This window comes from Panthera onca, chromosome D1, assembly GCF_046562875.1.
Source record: "Panthera onca isolate mPanOnc1 chromosome D1, mPanOnc1 haplotype 2, whole genome shotgun sequence".
Taxonomy (NCBI): Eukaryota; Metazoa; Chordata; class Mammalia; order Carnivora; family Felidae; genus Panthera; species Panthera onca.
The window spans coordinates 43,619,384-43,636,522 of NC_138348.1; the positions used below are offsets into that span (position 1 = coordinate 43,619,384).

The following is a 17,139-nucleotide window of genomic DNA, read 5'->3' on the forward strand; positions in this document are numbered from 1 at the left end:
CCTATGGCATTGCTCGCACAAAAAGTAAATCTCCTCCATGAATGTCAAAAAGTCTTCCATAACTTTGCCGGCATTCCCGCAAATCAGTGCCACGACGGTGCCATGATCTCCAGCCTAGAAGCTTGCAAGCAGGAGACAGAGACAAAAGAACAAATGCTTAAATTATCTGATGAATGTCAGATACATTAAACTAATTTATGTAATAATGTAAGCACAGTGATGGGAAGGTAATATGAGAGACATAAATTATACATTATTATTGTCAGTTCTAGCACTTATCTTAGTAGTGTGTCAAAATACATCCTGATACGTTAACATTTATAGAAATGAACAACAAGTGCTTGTGCTCAGGGATCTGGCAGTGAGAAGCTGGATGTCATTTGCATGTATGCACCCAGCCATCGTTGTCTTTCCAGGGAATGATAAGGTAAAAAAAAGAGGGTGCCCAATCTTCTTGGCTCCCTTAGAGGGCCTTGGGCTCAAATCCCCCCGCCCCGGGCATGCATTTCAGGGTATGGTCAGCATGGAAAGCCATGGCCGAGCATGGTCTTGGGATCAGACTGACAAGCTTCTGGCTCTTTGATCCAAGTTGTCTCATCTCTCCAAACCAAAGTTTTCACATCTGTGAAATGGGAATGATAATTCTATCTTCAAAAGATTGCCGCAAGGACAAAATGATAACATTTTGTTTTTCTTCTCACTGAGGTACCTCTTGGGTAGTGGCAATGAGATGTATCTGAAGCAATCTTAAACATTGGGATTCCGAAGGAAAACCGTCCTACTTGTCTGGAGCACAGTTAACAACTGCCCGACCATAGTTTTGTTATTTTCATTCCATCTGTAAGATACTGTCTGATGTCCCCCTTTCCCTGTTGTGTAATGGCCAAACTATAATTATCCTGCCCAGAGTATAACACCAGAGTGTAACACTAATAGTAACCTCCTAGAGCTGGTGGGTTCCGCAGAGAACTATGGATTAATCTTGGACACGTCCGGGGACTGGCCTCTAAGGCTGGTAAGACTCAGGGTCTGAATGACTCAGAAGTGTCCAGACATTAAAGGAGCCCATAAGCAGGACAACTCCTACAGGGAAATAAGGCCCTGGGGAGGGGAACCCAGCATACAGGGTCAGGCAGGTGGGCAACCATCCTCTGGGGTGATGACCCGAGGATGATGGCCCATCCCAAGGGAGTCAAGGGTAGACTTCCATCTGAGCCAAAGCCAAGCTCTGAGCACAACAACCCCAGGGGAGGGGAACTGAGTGAAAGAGCAGACAGAAGCTTTGTAGAGAGCTCCAGAGGGAGCACCATGTACAGCCCACAGAAGCTTATCATGTCTACCCAGTAGAGGTGAACCAAAGCCGTTTCAGTCCTGCCTGCCCAGTGTGCCTCTGGTCTTGATGCATAGGCAGGCTGAATCTACAGCAGGGACTCAAGGGCACTAAGCCCAGAAGTGGGAAGCTGGAGAAGAAGAATCTAGAGGTGGGGGAGCCGCCATGGCCCCAGACCCCTGAAATCCATCTCCTTTCCTTTCTCCTTCCTTAAGAGCCCCACTGCCTGGCCCTACTATTCTTTCCACAGTTCAAACTCAGGGAAGTCCAGGTTCCCTTCTATACCTCTACTTCTCCATTCTGAGCAGATGCCAAAAGTCCTGGCCACTTAGTTCATTCTCCTTCTGGACCAGCTGCCTCCCCAGGCTGGGACTAGGCCAAGGCAGGCAAGAAGCCCGAAGCGCAACATATAAGAAGGTGCTCTCCTTGGGTTTGTGTAGCTGCAGGCTGAGCACCTAAGGGAGTGCCTTCTTCAGTAATGCATACTGGCTTCTTGCCTCACCCTGGTCCTGGCCCTAGCATCCACCCCCAGGCCTGTGTGTATAATCCTGGGGTGGCTACAGTGAACATCCCTGGAGGGCAATCTTCAGGGACACAGCTTGCTCTGCCCCAACAGGCCACGCTGGGAAGAGGAGAGCTACCCAGATCCCTGGTGGATAAGAACACCTTCTCTTGGCCTCTTATAGACCCTGGGGAAATAAGCAGAGATATTTATGCATATCCAGTCCTCCTCCTCCCCTGTCTGGGAGGCCCCCATGGCAACTCCATCACCCATGGAATAACAACCGACATCCTCAACTTGGCGTTCAAGGTCATTGCCTGTTCTATCTTTTAGTACACTCTGCTGTGACCACTTACGGTATAGCTGGACTGGACGGTGAGCATCTCCAGGGCAAACATTACCTCCCCTCCCAGTGCCTGGCACATAGATATCTGATGAATTACTGGGTACCTGTTCTGTGCAGATGTTGTGTCGGTACAGAAATCACCACGGACCAAGGCCCTGCTTTCTTGGAGCTTATGCTCTAGTTGGGAGATACAAACAAAATACAAATTAAATACATAATACACCACATGATACATATGCTAAGAAGACATCCTCAACTTGGCGTTCAAGGTCATTGCCTGTTCTACCTTTTAGTACACTCTGCTGTGACCACTTACGGTATAGCTGGACTGGATGGTGAGCATCTCCAGGGCAAACGTTACCTCCCCTCCCAGTGCCTGACACATAGATATCTGATGAATTACTGGGTACCTGTTCTGTGCAGATGCTGTGTCGGTACAGAAATCACCACGGACCAAGGCCCTGCTTTCTTGGAACTTATGCTCTAGTTGGGAGATACAAACAAAATACAAATTAAATACATAATACACCACATGATACATATGCTAAGAAGAAAATAGAGCCTGGCAAAGAGACAGTGAGACAGGGTGAGGGATGTTGTTTTAAATATAATGCTCTTATTGGTAGAGAGGAGACCCCCTTTTGTTGAATGTATTCTGGTTGGTGCAGCCAGACCAACACATGACATTCAGCTACAGCAGGTAGCAGGTAGCAGGTGTCGGCAACAACAACCCCAGGCCAACGATGGCCCCCATCTCCTGTTTTTATACGTGAAGTTTTACTGGAACATAGCAATTCCCATTTGTTTACCTATTGTCTATGACTGTTTTCAGACTACAATGGCAGAGTTGCACAGTGGTGACAGAAACCGTATGTCTTTTGCAGAAAAAGTTTGCTGACCTCTGAATTAGAGACTCACGCAATATAATGCATCATCAGTTGCAGATTGCCATGTGAACAGACCCTAAATTCTACGGTAATGACTCTGTGTCATTCCCTTCCTCTGCAATAGGGATAGTGCTTTCTTCGACTCAATTTTCCTAGGCACTGTGTTGGTACATGGCCGCAGATCCCTCAGTTCCTGAGGGGGCGAGAAGGTGGAGGTGCCCAGAAAGCAGGCTTCAGCTGGTAGGGATGCCAATTCTCTTTTCATCTGATGTACAACCCCCCCGACACCCAACCAGCAATATCATTTTCCCCATCTCCCTGCAAAGCCAAGCAACTTTGCCCACCCATTTGCCATTCGACAAAGTCTTTTAAACAGATGACTTTTAATAAGTTAATCCATTCATTGTCTGGAGCTCTGAAAACTGACATAAAAGCACAATGACGCCTAATTAAACTTGTTCTGTGAAAACTAATTTGTCAAACCCAGAAGCACAGTTCATAGATAAATGCTAATATTTGAAAGTCAAATTAAAGTTGAAAAGGTTTGTAATAACAGTTAATTAACTCTTGTTTTGTTTTCCTTCACTGCAAACTGGAACCAACTGCATTGCGGGCGCCTCTTTAACATTTTGGACCACAAAGATAAAATTCAAAGCTTTGAGATACGCCTTTGATGTTGGTATTCTCTGCAGATTCGATATTATTTTAAGTCTCTTTGTTTAAAAATTCATTTTTATTATCCCTGCATGAAATGCATGGCAATTCCCCAAATAACGAGCCATCAGTGCAATTAACATCGTCGATCGACACCAGCGTCCTGATAATTAATACAGACGCGCTGCCTCCCCAGCGAGAACTGTGAGGGCTTGATTTTTCAGAGCAACTGTTCATTTACAGACTCAGCTTCAACCTAATGAAAATGGATTGTGAAACTTTAATGAACAAGACTTTGCTGTCATAATAATAAAGACTTTGAAACAACGCGGAGGCCTCCGTAGCAAGCGTCTGGCGCCGTGCTTGTTGCTACGGTACGTCAAACCAATTAAGCCGTATGATGAATATTTACACCGAGGTTTTTTTCAACTCTATGACATAAGATAAACTCGTAAAAGTGAGCATTAATTCTGCATCAACAGTTTCTGACATTACATCGCAGCAAAGATGCATCCGCCCAGCCAAAAGGCTGTGTCTGCCCACCTCTGTTTTGTCTTAATAAATGTCAACAAAGGATTAGAATGCTCCGAAAATCCAATTTGCATGCACAGGTTGTGAATACAAGTGCAAAGAAAATATCTTCCTTGAGGTGCGTGTGTGTGTGTGCGTGTGTGTGTGTGTGTGTGTGGCTGGTGGGTATGTGTATAATAGTACCCAGGTGGGCCCGATCCATATGTTTGCATCTCTGTGCCTGGGGGAGTGTGTGTCTGCCTTATGCACATGGATGTGGGGGGGGGGGGCGGGGAGTGGAGGAAGGTGTAACAGTGTATAAACCTGTTTGTGCATATGTCATATTTGTGTACACACATCTTTGAGAATGTACATATTAGGATGATTTTATGGGTTTGTTTGGGTTTCTATGACTATTCCTTGTATCCATTCAATGATTTTTATTAAGCATCTGTTATACTAGACAATGTGAAGTTACAGTGGTTATAAAATCTTTCAAAGGCATCTTTACTCAGAGAACTATGGTCTGGTGGGGGACCCTACACATCAATTAGTATCCAATCACAATAAAGCACGTTAAGTGCTAAGATGGGAAAAGGGAAGAGTATGTTGGGTGCAAATAGCAAACGCACAGAAGACAAATTAAGAGAAATTAGGAAAGACTTTCTGGAAGAAGGGGAACTTAAACCGGACTCGAAGATAAGAAGTTAGCCAGGCAAAGAAAGGGAGCCAGATGAAGAAGACGCATCTGGGGGACTTTGTGTATAAATATGTACTGTGCTTATGGCAGCTGGATTTTGTCTAGGGTCTGTGTGCGTGCACCTGTGTGTGTGCTCGAAAAAACACACGGATGCATGTACCTCTGTATGTCCAGGCCTCAGTGTCTGAGAATCCTAGCACTCCGTGGGGCAGGAAATATCTCAAAACCAGACACCGTTCCTCTGGATTAGAATGATACAACACGAGAGCAAAGGGCCATGACTTTGGAAGGCTCAGGATTCAATGACTCTGGATTCAAAGATCTGTTACCCCCATTTCTACTCTAACCCGAATTTGTAAGTCAAGCTGTCACGTACCCAGGACTGCCTGAGCTTTGTATTTACAGATGCACGGGACTTCCCAGAGGCTAATGGAAGATGGATTTACCCCCTGATTTCACAAGCACAGTAGCGTAGCAATTTTTAGGTCGGGGATTTCCAAACAACCTTATCCTAGAAGGAAGAGTATCAGCCATAGGTGAGTCAACCATATTACAGTAACTTCTGAATCTAGCTGTATTTCAGCCATACACAATTGTGCACATGGGTATGGATACAAAAGCACAACTTCTGACACTACTGAGGTTAAAATAAAAATTCAAGAAGCTAACACTTTGCCACAGCTGCCCCTGTGCTTCTGAGACAGGCTGTATCCAGGCAGTGCAAGACGCCGCAGTTTGTTTTCCACTTGGACAATAGGTCATAACTTACACTATGTGCATCCAGAGCACATCCAGTTTCAAGGGGAGAAGCAATCTAGATGGGAGCTGGCCCAAAGAGCTATCACAAACCCATGTACTTTATCCATGGGGAACCCCCTGTCTGGCATTTGGAAACTCATTTTACTCACAAAATTCCTGGACGTTCTGTTCCCAAACTTCTACTACTACTGCCTAGGCAGTCAACTAAAACTGTAAAGAAAGCTACTATTCACAGACGCCTCACCAATCACGATGACGTCGAAGTTTGTTCTGGCTCCATTCATCATGGGGGCAAACATTCCCACCCATTTTCCCAGGGGCATGTCTGAGCACCGGTTGGTGTTCCTAATGAATGACTTCAAGTCCCCAAGACAAGGTTAAATTGTACTGTTTCCTCGGGTGAAGAAAGATACAAAGATCTGTAGTTAGGGGCGCCTGGGTGGCTCAGTCGGTTGGGCATCCGACTTCGGCTCAGGTCACGATCTCGCGGTCCGTGAGTTCGAGCCCCGCGTCAGGCTCTGTGCTGACAGCTCAGAGCCTGGAGCCTGTTTCAGATTCTATGTCTCCCTCTTCCTATGACCCTCCCCTGTTCATGCTCTCTCTCTCTGTCTGTCTCAAAAATAAATAAATGTTAAAAAAAAAATCAAAGATCTGTAGTTAAATAATTTTTTAAGGCTTTGAATCGTTAAAGGGTTAGCCCTTGGCCGTCCAGAAAGTTTAACTCTCCAGGTTCAGATTCACAAGCATATACTGAGTGCCAAGTAGGCATTAGGCTAGATATTTCTGCTAGTTGATCTCATAGAGATCAAAATCCTAAGAAGCAGAATTTATTGCCCCTATTTTAGAGATGAGAACATTGAGGCAGGGAGGAGTTGGGTTGTAAAGGGCAGGGACACTTCTTTTGGTTCTCTTTCTACTTCTAAATATTTCATCCAGAGACATGAGGACTTACAACAGATGCTTACAATGTCCCCATACGTGAATCAACAGGCAATGTCATCACTATTTGGAGGGCTCTCTTCCCTTTGCGTTTACCCAAATCCTCTGTCAGCATCATGGTCCTAGTTTGGCCTCCCTTTGAGGAACAACAGAAATAGGTACTTCTTGAAGAAAGATATTAGTTTACTTGGAGTGACACATCGGAGGACACAGAACCCCTTGACACACCTAAAGGGCTCGAGGAAAGGAAAGTGACATTTGTGCTTTCCCCTGTGTTCTCTCATTTAGTCTGAACCACCTCCTTGTAAATATGTGCGTGTATAATGCACATATTACAGAACTCATCTATGCTGTGCCAGTCACCGCACAAGCATTATCTCTACTATTCATGATGCAGCAAGTGGGTAACAGGACCCCAAGAAATCTGAGGGGCTGAGAGGTTTAGAAAGCTGCCCAAAGTTATAAAACATGAGTGGTAGGGTTGGGATTTGAATGGAGGCGGTCTGACTCAAAGCCCAGTATTCTTTCCCTTACGTTATGCCCCTCTGAGAATAAGCCCTGTGGTCCAAAGGGGCCAAGCCTGTCACTTCTGTGAAAGTCCCTCCAGTTTAGGGTTCATGATACAGAAAAAAAGATTGATTTTGTCTTATCAGGGCTATGGGGGCAGTTCAGCTCCCTGAGACTGGACTTTCCTGAATCTTATAAGGTGTGGGGAGAAAACCTGGTCCTGTGCCTCCTGAAGGCAAGAGGGCCTCATCACTTAGCCTGGAGACTTAGGCCAGAGACTTCCAAGGATCTCTGTACCTTAAGCCTCGCCTTGTCCAACCTCTTTGCAATATCCCAGGGGCCTTTATTGAAAAATTATCAGTGTCTTCAGATATCTCTCAATGAAGTCCATTCTATCTTTATACAGAGTTATTCTACAGAATGAAACTAGAGTTAAAATCTGTCTCTAGAGTTTCCACCCACTTGTCCAACACCAAGCCCTTCCTCCGTGGGACCTCTTCTCCATTCAGAGAGTAGAAGCAGTAAGGACACGTGCTCCTTTTCAGGATGCATACCCTGGGTCTGTCGGTGGCTTCCGTTCTCCTCAATGAGCTTCCGTGGGTCTCCGACTTGCAGACTGCCAGAAAGACTGGCACCGAGCCCTTGGATGATCGAGCAGCCCTCTCTGCAGTCAGGCTGAAGGAAGGGTGTGTGCTCTGGTCAAGCTCCAGCCTCTATAGCCTCTGACTCTCAGACCTTCTGAGAAAGCCCCATCCCATCAGACATCCCAAAGTCCTCCTCTCCACCCTCAACATCAGAGTCCCGGACCCTTGTGAGTCAGCACCCCTAGGAGCCTAAATATCTGTTAAGTGCTTAGCAAAGTGCCTGGGGAGGAGTGCCCACTGAGTATATGGTTCTATTATTACTGTTATCAGTGTTGGTACCTGGCAACAGTATCTCAGGGTATTTAGCAGGAGCAGGAACTAAGGCTCACAAAACATAAATGGTGCTGATAAAGGAAATCTGGGTTCTCATCACAGTTCCACCATTCAAGATGAGAAGGAAGAGGAGGAGGAGGAAGAGAAAGATTTTTATCCTAAGGGCCACAAGAACAAGCACCAATTCTACCATGCTTCGAACCACCAGGCGCATTGAATTGAACGGGTGCAACTACCCTGTGAGGTGGGTGCTATTATTTACTTCCATTTTATAGATGAGGAAACCAAAGCTTTGAGAGTTAGACACCTTGACAAGGTCACGTAACAGGTAAGCGATGGGATTCGAATCTTGGTAGCCCAAGAGTCCCTAAGCCCCTGCTATTAACCATTATGGAATATTTTCCTGTCACTAACTTGCAGTGTGAGTTTGGGCAAGACACTTCCCCTCCCTGGGTCTCGATTCCCCCTTGCCCTGGGTTTTCATACTCCAGTAGGCCAAAGAATTGACTTGCGAAAGGCAGTGGAGGTTCCTGGGGAAGCCGACTCTCCCTCACTGGGTGCGCCAAGCTCCACCTTCCTGCATCTGAATTCCCTCCTGGCTGCCAGGGCAGCTCTCAGACTCATCTGAACATGCAAATCAGAATTAATTATTCAAGACTGGGTCTACTTTGCATACCAATTCCATTTTCTTCTGTGTGGGAAGGTTCTCACCCCTTTTAACAGTTTAGAATAATGTGCATCAGACCTCAAAAATGAAAACAAAAGTTTAAAAAAAAACTGGAGGAAGAGGGATAAATTGGTTTCTTTTGCTGGTTGTTCCCCCTGGCCGGGGATGGGCAGGGCTGGCTGGAAACCAGAAGGACAGAGGAGCCTGCAGGCTGGGATGCTCTCTGCCATTAATGGTGGACAAAGGGCTCGTGAATTTCCTGATCATGTATACCTTTGAGAATCTATGGAGTCTCTCTTCCGAAAACAAAAAAGGTGCAAATCTACAAAATGTGGTCTACAACCACAGAGTGTACCCTGAGAATGCTCAGCCCTGAACCCCTTGTTAGGAAGACAGGAATGGCTCAAATCATAAATATTGTGGAGAGGAAGGCCCATGGGGTTCCTGGGCATACAGGTGCATCAGTGAGACTTAAGGAAGATGCCAGAGACATTGGCCCCCACATAGTCCAATATAGTTTACCTGAGATGCTTAAAGACCCTTGGGTCCTTCTCTGAGACCAAAGTGAACAAGGCCCATTTCAAGGCACCAAAGCCTTGATTGGCTAATGCAAGAGTATGTACTTAAAGGAAGATATCTTCAGGGGCCCCGAGTGGCTCAGTAGGTTAAGTGCCCAACTCTTGATTTCCACTCGGTCATGATCTCATGATCTGTGAGTTCAAGCCCTGCACCGGGTTCCATGCTGACTGTGTGGAGTCCGCTTGGGATTCTCTCTCTCTCTGTCCCTCCCCTGCGTGTTCTCGCTCTCTCTCTCAAAATAAATAAATAAACATAAAAAAAGACACATACCTTCAACCACATTTCTGCAGAAGATGTAAAAATATTATTTCTAAATTATACTATTTCATTTGATCACAACTATAAAAGTCACCACACAGAAACGAAGATGAGAGGAAAAGAAGCACAATTTGCATGGAAGTTATTGTTGAGTGTAACCAAAGGTAATATTTTTTCTTTTTGCTGATTTTCTACATTTTTTTCTCTTTATTTTCTACAATAAAAAGTGTTGCCTCATGAAGGAAAACACATAAAGTTTACACTAAAAATTACAAAGGAAGACCAAAGATTAATAGTCTCTGCCCATGGGGACAAGTGGACTATATCACGGTATTAACAAATAAATAATAAGAGGTGGGTTAACTTGCAGGAATGGCCATGATGGACTGAACGCGGGCAGAGGAGAGAAAGCAGACCGGAGGAGAAAGAGAAGGATGAACCGAAAGCTCATAGAGAGGCAGAGAGAGCAGCGCCTATGCTGGCAATCCTCCCCATGAAAAAGAGAGAGAGCGAAAAAAATCCCACCCTGGCTTCTGACTCCCTCAGGGGATCCTGCTGAGTTCTGTGACACAGATTTAATCTTTCCACACAATCCTCTCCTTGCCTAGGCAGGCTTAAGTGGGCTTGGTCTCACGTAACCAAATAGCACCGAAGACAGCTTGCGGCCAAACAGAATAAGAGTGTCTACTCTGTGACCAGGTGTCTGTGACATCCGGGTGAGTGCGGGTGACATCTGAGAAATTATGTGTAACATCTGCATGGGTGTGTTTGTGTAACAGGCCAAGTGTGTGTAACATCCAAGCGTTTGTGACATGTTGAGAGAGTGTGTGTGTGAGATCAAAGTAAGTGTATGTAGCCCTGGAATAAGTATGCATAGTTAGCTGGAGTCAATAAATGTTTAAATCTGTGACCTGTCAGTTGTAATTTCTATCAATTTCCCCTCCACAATCTGGGCTTACACTCAGCCCGAGGGTCTCATCTTTGCAAATCTCACCTGGGGCCGGGGCAAACGTTCTCTGGATGCTTTTCTGCCGGGGTCCACAGGCCTGCAGAGAGAAGGGCAGCCAGTCACGTTCACCCCCTCCCTGCTCCTCAGGCGATGTCAGCTGACTCTCCACAACCCCTTTGGAAAACTGATGTTCAGGGCCAAGGGGCAGGTCCCCCTTGATCGTAGCATCAGGGCAGGATCTTATCCAATGCTCAAAGCAAACTTTGGGGGTAATCAAGACAGAGATAATGATTCCTCCATCACAGGCAAGTAAAACTGAGGTCCACGGTGATAAAAAGGCTCGTCCAAGTCACATGGGTTAGGAGCAGTGAAGATTTGAACTCAATTCTCTTGACTCCACAGCCTGTGTTTTTCCCAAAATGTCACACTCCTCCCAGCTAGACCCAGCCCTAATCTGGTCTCTGTTCACTTCCTGTCTCCCATCAAGAGCCCCCCAAGATGGGCATCTGCTTCAACAGCAGGAGTGACATCAGACCCCACTTGCCAGTGGCTTTGAGCCCACAAGTGTAGGGATTGACACAGGGAAAATGGACACTGAGCCTAAAACTGTGCACACTTACACCTGAGCAGTGCTGGGAAGGCAGATTCATTCTGCTGGTTTCCTGGCATTGATCTTCCTTGGAGTACTGATGACATAGAATCGCTACATCACAAAGCCCCACTAAAAATGTTTTGCCAAGGCTGAAGCAGAATCCAGAAAGTCCAGGAGATTTGGCCTGGCTGAACACTTCCTGTAACGGGGGTATGTTTCTAAAGCTCTACTGTAGCAGCATCCAAAGGGTGCTAGAAAGGCATCTCACTTGGCCAAGGCCTAGAAGAAGAATGTATTATTTCATTAGGTGTCAAGGCTACTAGGCTGTGTGGCCCTGGGGGGCTGGCCTTGTTTCGTGCTGCTTCCTTCCCGATGAGACCGGCCCAGCCTGTGAGGGCTATCTGCAGTAACCAGTGAAATTGTGTGGTTAACTCCTATCCCATCCTTAAACGATGTCTGCCTTTCCAAGAAGTGAATTTCTTCACCTGGGCTTGAAATTCCAATGGGATGTGCCATCTGGAGGGAAACCTCTGTTTCCAACCCCCTCCCCACCCGGGTATCAGACAGAACATTACCTTTCCTTGACGCCTCACTGTGAACAAAGCCATCAGAGCCTTTCTTGAGAGCAGGATTTTATGGGAAGCGTGTGGGGAGCATAGAAGGGACCTGGCTGAGGTTGGGGAGAGGTGGAGAATGTGTAAATGCAAAGATAGTGAGCTAAAGTCCAGCAAACTGTACCGATGCTGCAATTTGCAGAAGGCCTATCCGCTCACGCTCCAAGTGGAGATCCTTGTGTCTGAGCACCGATGAAATGACCGCTGCATGTTTCACATGCGGTGCTGTGGGCACTTCATATCCATGACCTCTCTTAATTTCTTGTCCTTCAGGTCTTGGGCTCACTAGTTTGCACCAATAAAGGAATTCATGGGCTGAAAGATGAACAAAATGGCTAAGACAGACGGGCGAGATAGCGACTCAATAAAAAGGAAAGAGAATGGCCCAGGGGTTGCCCCCGACGTTAGTTTTGAAAACATTTTCTGCCCATATTCTCCGTAAACTATTTTCAGTGGATCAATTTTTATCCTGGCTGTCTTTTCCCTACTCGGCTAGGAAACCGTCGCATGAAAAAATGGTAGATTTCTGTTAGAAATAGAAGGCGAAATCACAAGCACCACTATTAATGAGGTGATTTAAAAATATATATATTCAATCAAGAGTAATTGGGGCTGAGCATAGTAAGTCATGGAAAATTATAAGCTCTGCCCACTCTAGGGCATGACTGGCTATTAAAATCTTTTTCACACCATTGCCTACAAAAAGCAGCTGGGCATCATGCCACTGGGAAGGTGGCAGCAGAATGGCCTCATTCCCTAAACAGGCTTGCAAAAAAGAGGACAATCAGTTGGATTGCTGAATCAAACTTAACCCTTCTTATGCCACGTCAAGTGGATTTTTGACAAAGAGCAGTCAAGAGTTAACGCTTCGAGAGTGAGCTGGGGAATGGCTTTTCATGTGAGAAACATTTGTTGAATGTGTTCATTGAATACCCCCATGCCCTTTCCATCCTAGTAATCCCACTTCCTTTCATTGTCAAAACAAATAGACGTATCCCGTCTTAGCCTCCTTTCTTCATAAAGGCTGGAACTGGAGTTCAGAGAAGCCAGGGTGCAGCCCAAGATCACATAGTCAATCTGTGCCACGCTGAACTTGTATATTTTGATTCTGCCCCGACAGCTGTTCTCGTGACCCACAGACACCCTGCTTCCTTGTTCTGCATCCCCAGCCATGGGTTGATAAAGACCAACAAACTTCAGTTAACCAGAACTCCTGGCATTTTCTTTAATGTTCCCCATTTTAGTTAGAATTAAAGAGAAAACCCTTCCAATTCCACCTTGGGACTTGATAAATTTGGAACTATGTCTGGGTATCTTTTCCGTATTCGCCTATACAAAGAACATGGGGAATTAGAGTCTTTCTAGGAAAGAAATACTTGCGCGAATAATCCTCTTTGAACATATTTCTCACCACCCAGGACTATGAGTGGTTGGAGTCCCTGAATCCCTGGAGGTCCAAGTTCCCTTAACTGGCCCCTGCCTTCCTGCCCCTCCTTCCTTTTGCTCCCCTTCCATATTACAGCCTAAGACCCAGAAAGAGGCAGGGACTTGGCTGACTTAAATATGGGCTGATCCTAGCATGTACCTTTCCTTTCTTGCTAATAAATCCATCAGATGAGGCTGCTTCACTGTGTTGTACTGCATATTCTTAAAATAAGCAGAAGGAAAACAAAAATTCTATTTCAATGAGGAGTTTAATTAGCTGGGATCTGTTTTGTCAAGGTTAGAAGTCATGCTGGATGACGGAAAGAACTCCTAACCAAGAGTTGGTTAACAAAGGTTGTAGCCTCAAATTCACTATTACAGGTATAACCATGGGACATTTATTGAACCTCTCTGAGTATCAGTGTCTTCAACTTCAGGTGGAACTAATGATACTTACCTACTTTGCAAGATGGTTGTGAAGCTCATATAACGAGTATGAAAGTATTTGGAACATTCAGATGGGCCTTGTGCTTGTGACTTGGCCCAATAGAATCCCAACCTCTGATACATGTAATTGAAGCATAACCAGGACCATAAATGGAATAGCATGAAAAGAGCAAAGGCTTTGAGATCAGACTGGCGCTGGTTCAAATGTTGAAACTACCACTCGCTAGTTGAATGCCCGTGAACAAATTAATTATGCCTGTGGAGTCTCACTTTTGAAAAATTAAGCAATTGAAAAAAGCAATACTTTTCTCACTGAGTTCTGAAAAGGATGACAATGGTGTGCCGGTAAATGTTCAACAACCAGCTTTCCGAACTCAAAAAGCCCTGGCTGATAGGCTCCCGCCGTGTAAATACTCTCACCCCAGCCGCTTCGAGCTGCCAACATGGCGTCGCTGGATGCCGAATGTGTCCGCTTGGCTCTTGCAAGCCAGCCTGAGCCAGCGCCAGCCCACCTCTCATATTAGATGAGTTAATGAATGTGAAGACCCAGGACAGCTTTCCCATTTACCAGAAAAATCACAAATGTACATTGGCTTTATTTTGCTTGGGCCCTGTCTTCCAAGTCCCAGAATCTGAGGCAGACACTGAGGTGAGCTGCGGAGGGGAAATCGGGAAGTACTTTCATTCCTGGAATAAAGGAAATGGAGGTGATAACTGGAGGGAAGGAGCATCCTGGTGCTGAGGTGAGAACCAGGTACCAGAGGAAGATAACCAGCAGGAGAAAGAGGTCTCCTTCCTCCAAGCCCTGGATACAGTGAAGGACTGGAATTCATACCCAGACTAGCCTTGGTATCACCCAGATCTTGTTCATTCCACCATCACCTAGGTAACCGGGGCAGTGTGGGATTAGTTGCCTGGCAACAATGCCCATCTCTCTACTCCTGTACACACCCTCAGGCCCTCACCCCTGTGACATTCCCTCCCCACAGGCCACTGCCTGTCCCAGCAACACGACTCTCTACTGCCACTCCTAGCCCCTGGCTAAGCCAGTCCCGGGCCCCCCTTAACTGGAGTACACCTGCCCAGAAATCCGTAAATCTGCTAGTTCTCCTAGAAGAAAAGCACCAGAGACGAAGAGTCCAGGTCAAGAGCCAGGGGCCTTAGAGTCCAGTCTCAGCTCCACAGAGGACCAGCTGCTGCAAGACCTCAGGCAGGTTGCTTGACTTCTCCGAGTTTTTGTTTCTTCATCCCCCAAATGGAGATTTCCCTCTCATCTGCACAATCGGGATTTTCCTTCATCTGCAAAATGAGGGATTACAACACTTGCTAGGCCAATCCACACAGTTATCCTCGGCCCGTGTGTGAAGAGTCCTCTGACACACATGGAGTGTGAGGGGAGATGAGGTGATTATTATAATCGCCTGCAATGCTGGCATTACATGGGCTTCCAGCCTCTCCAGAGTTCCCCAAAGCTAGGCTGAGGCCTTGGCACCAGGAAACCAAGGGATGAGTGAAGCCGAACCTCTTCCAGGACAAAGCAGGTGACATGTTCTAATGGATTCTGAAGAGGGTTTGTGTTCCTGCCCTTAACCAGTGTAGCGCCATTTGTACAGGCGGCCCGGAAGCCCGTCCAACGGCTCAGGCTCTCCGAGAGGAAAATTGGCAGCTCCGGGAAGTGAGCAGCTCTCAGGTCGGACTTGATTAGGGACCAATTTGGGCCTGTTAGCCGAGCCTCCAGTATCATCTCGGCCAATTACTGGCCCAGCCTGGCCTGCAGCTGGCTGCTCCTTCCAAGCTGGACACTTTTATTTCCAGCAGAGCTCTCCCTGCGCCTGAGGCAAGAGACCGGGGTGACTGTAGCCCATTAACAAGATGGAGAGAGAAATAACTCACTCTGTTAAGGTAACGGTGTGGGTGGGGCTGGAGCTGGAGCTTTAATTAAAAAAAAAAAAAAAAAAAAAAAAGGCCCTCAATAAACAGTCTTGTGCCTCGCGTGTAATAAGTATGGGAATTTATAAACTCTCCCAGCTACGGGGCTCTGATGGCTATTAAACCTTGCGTCTGGCAGAGGAATTTTGGCCTTATGGGCAAACTGTGTTCTTCACCCCTGCCAAGCCAAACAGGCTGGCAACAGGAGGGAGGTGGGTGGGACCCTCTGAGACTGCCCCCCAGCCCTTCAAGAGCTTCTGGGGTCAGGCTATCCCCCACATTGTGCTGGCCCTCAGGAAAGTCAGAATCTGTCAAAAGGCTCTCCTATCCTGCCCCTTCCCCTGCCTCTGCGGGAACCTGGAACTCATTCCTGCCTCCCTCCAGCTAAGGCATTGCTCCCAGGAATGCAAACAAGAAGGGTCAAACTCAGAATAATGGGTTCGTTGCCCCCCCTCCCCCGACTACCCGGAGCTGGTGCGACCTTGTATATTTAACAATCCTCACCATGGCATTCAAAGTACCCCCCACCATCCAACACTTTCTTACCATTCCCTGCCACTCTGCTTCCGACTTATCCTTCATGCGCTCATCGTACTGTCTCTTGCCTTTGGACCTCTGCTTTTGCTGTTCCTTCTGCCTCAAGACCTACTTCCTCCTATGCTTGCTTGGCGTAGCGTGGTCGTACAGGGTGGACCCTCAGGCCAACCTAGACTTGGAATCCCCACTCACCAGCTGTTTCACCTTGGGTGTAAGTTTAGCCTATTTAATACCTCAACCTCTCCAATGATGAAATGGAGATTATGACACCTACATCACAGGGCAACTGTAAAGATTGAGAATGTGTGTGTGTGTGTGTGTGTGTGTGTGTGTGTGTGTTGTATTTGGCACACAGTATGCATTCCATAGCTATTTGTTGCTGTAGAAGTCGGCAAACTATGGCCTGCAGGCTGATTCCATCTACTTGTTTATGTATGAATAAATAAAGTTTTATTGGAGCACAGCGTCGGCCACACCCATTTGCTTATATATTGTCTACGATTGCTCCCTGCTACAGTGGCAGGGTTGAGCATTTGTGGTAGCAGCTGTATGGCCCCCAAAGCCCAAATAATATACTATCTGCCGCCTTACAGAACAATTGTGCCGAGTCCTTCTTTAACAGCTAATGAAGATGCTGACTCTAACTCCCTCCCCCCCCACACAGACACAACCCCAGGCTGCATCCTTTCTGTGCTTACGGCCACCCCTCCTTTTCCCTTTACACGCTTAGCATTGCCATGTTCTGCTGGGGTGTCTGCCTCCACCACTGGACTGTGAGCCCTTCGAGGGAAGGAGCCACTTTGTCTTCATTTGTTTTTCTCCCACAGGTCATACTGAACAAATTATGAATAACAGATGAACGAGGAAGTGACCATATCTTGAGCCCCAGAGAGACTCAAACACAAGGCCGGTTAGCTGAACAATGCTGCCCCATTTAGGATGGAGCAGACCCAGCTTACTGAGTTGGGGCTGCTGGACATTTACAGAAAAAACCTTAGCCTTGTCTGATTTTTCTCCATGCTTTCCCAAGACAGAGCCATTTCCAATTTAAAAAGCGTCAAAAACATGAGGCGATGAGGGAGAAGAAAGAA

General features: G+C 46.5%; 1 long non-coding RNA gene across 1 annotated transcript; it reads right to left on the minus strand.

The window, feature by feature from the left end:
* Positions 1-1,907: 1,907 nt before the first annotated feature.
* Positions 1,908-11,205, minus strand: LOC132662456 (uncharacterized). Its single transcript, XR_009602589.1, has 5 exons — positions 11,125-11,205; positions 10,550-10,601; positions 2,589-2,661; positions 2,283-2,355; positions 1,908-2,019 (listed from the first exon to the last, which is right to left on the minus strand). It is a non-coding gene; the product is annotated as an uncharacterized LOC132662456 (long non-coding RNA).
* Between the last annotated feature and the right edge of the window lie 5,934 nt (positions 11,206-17,139).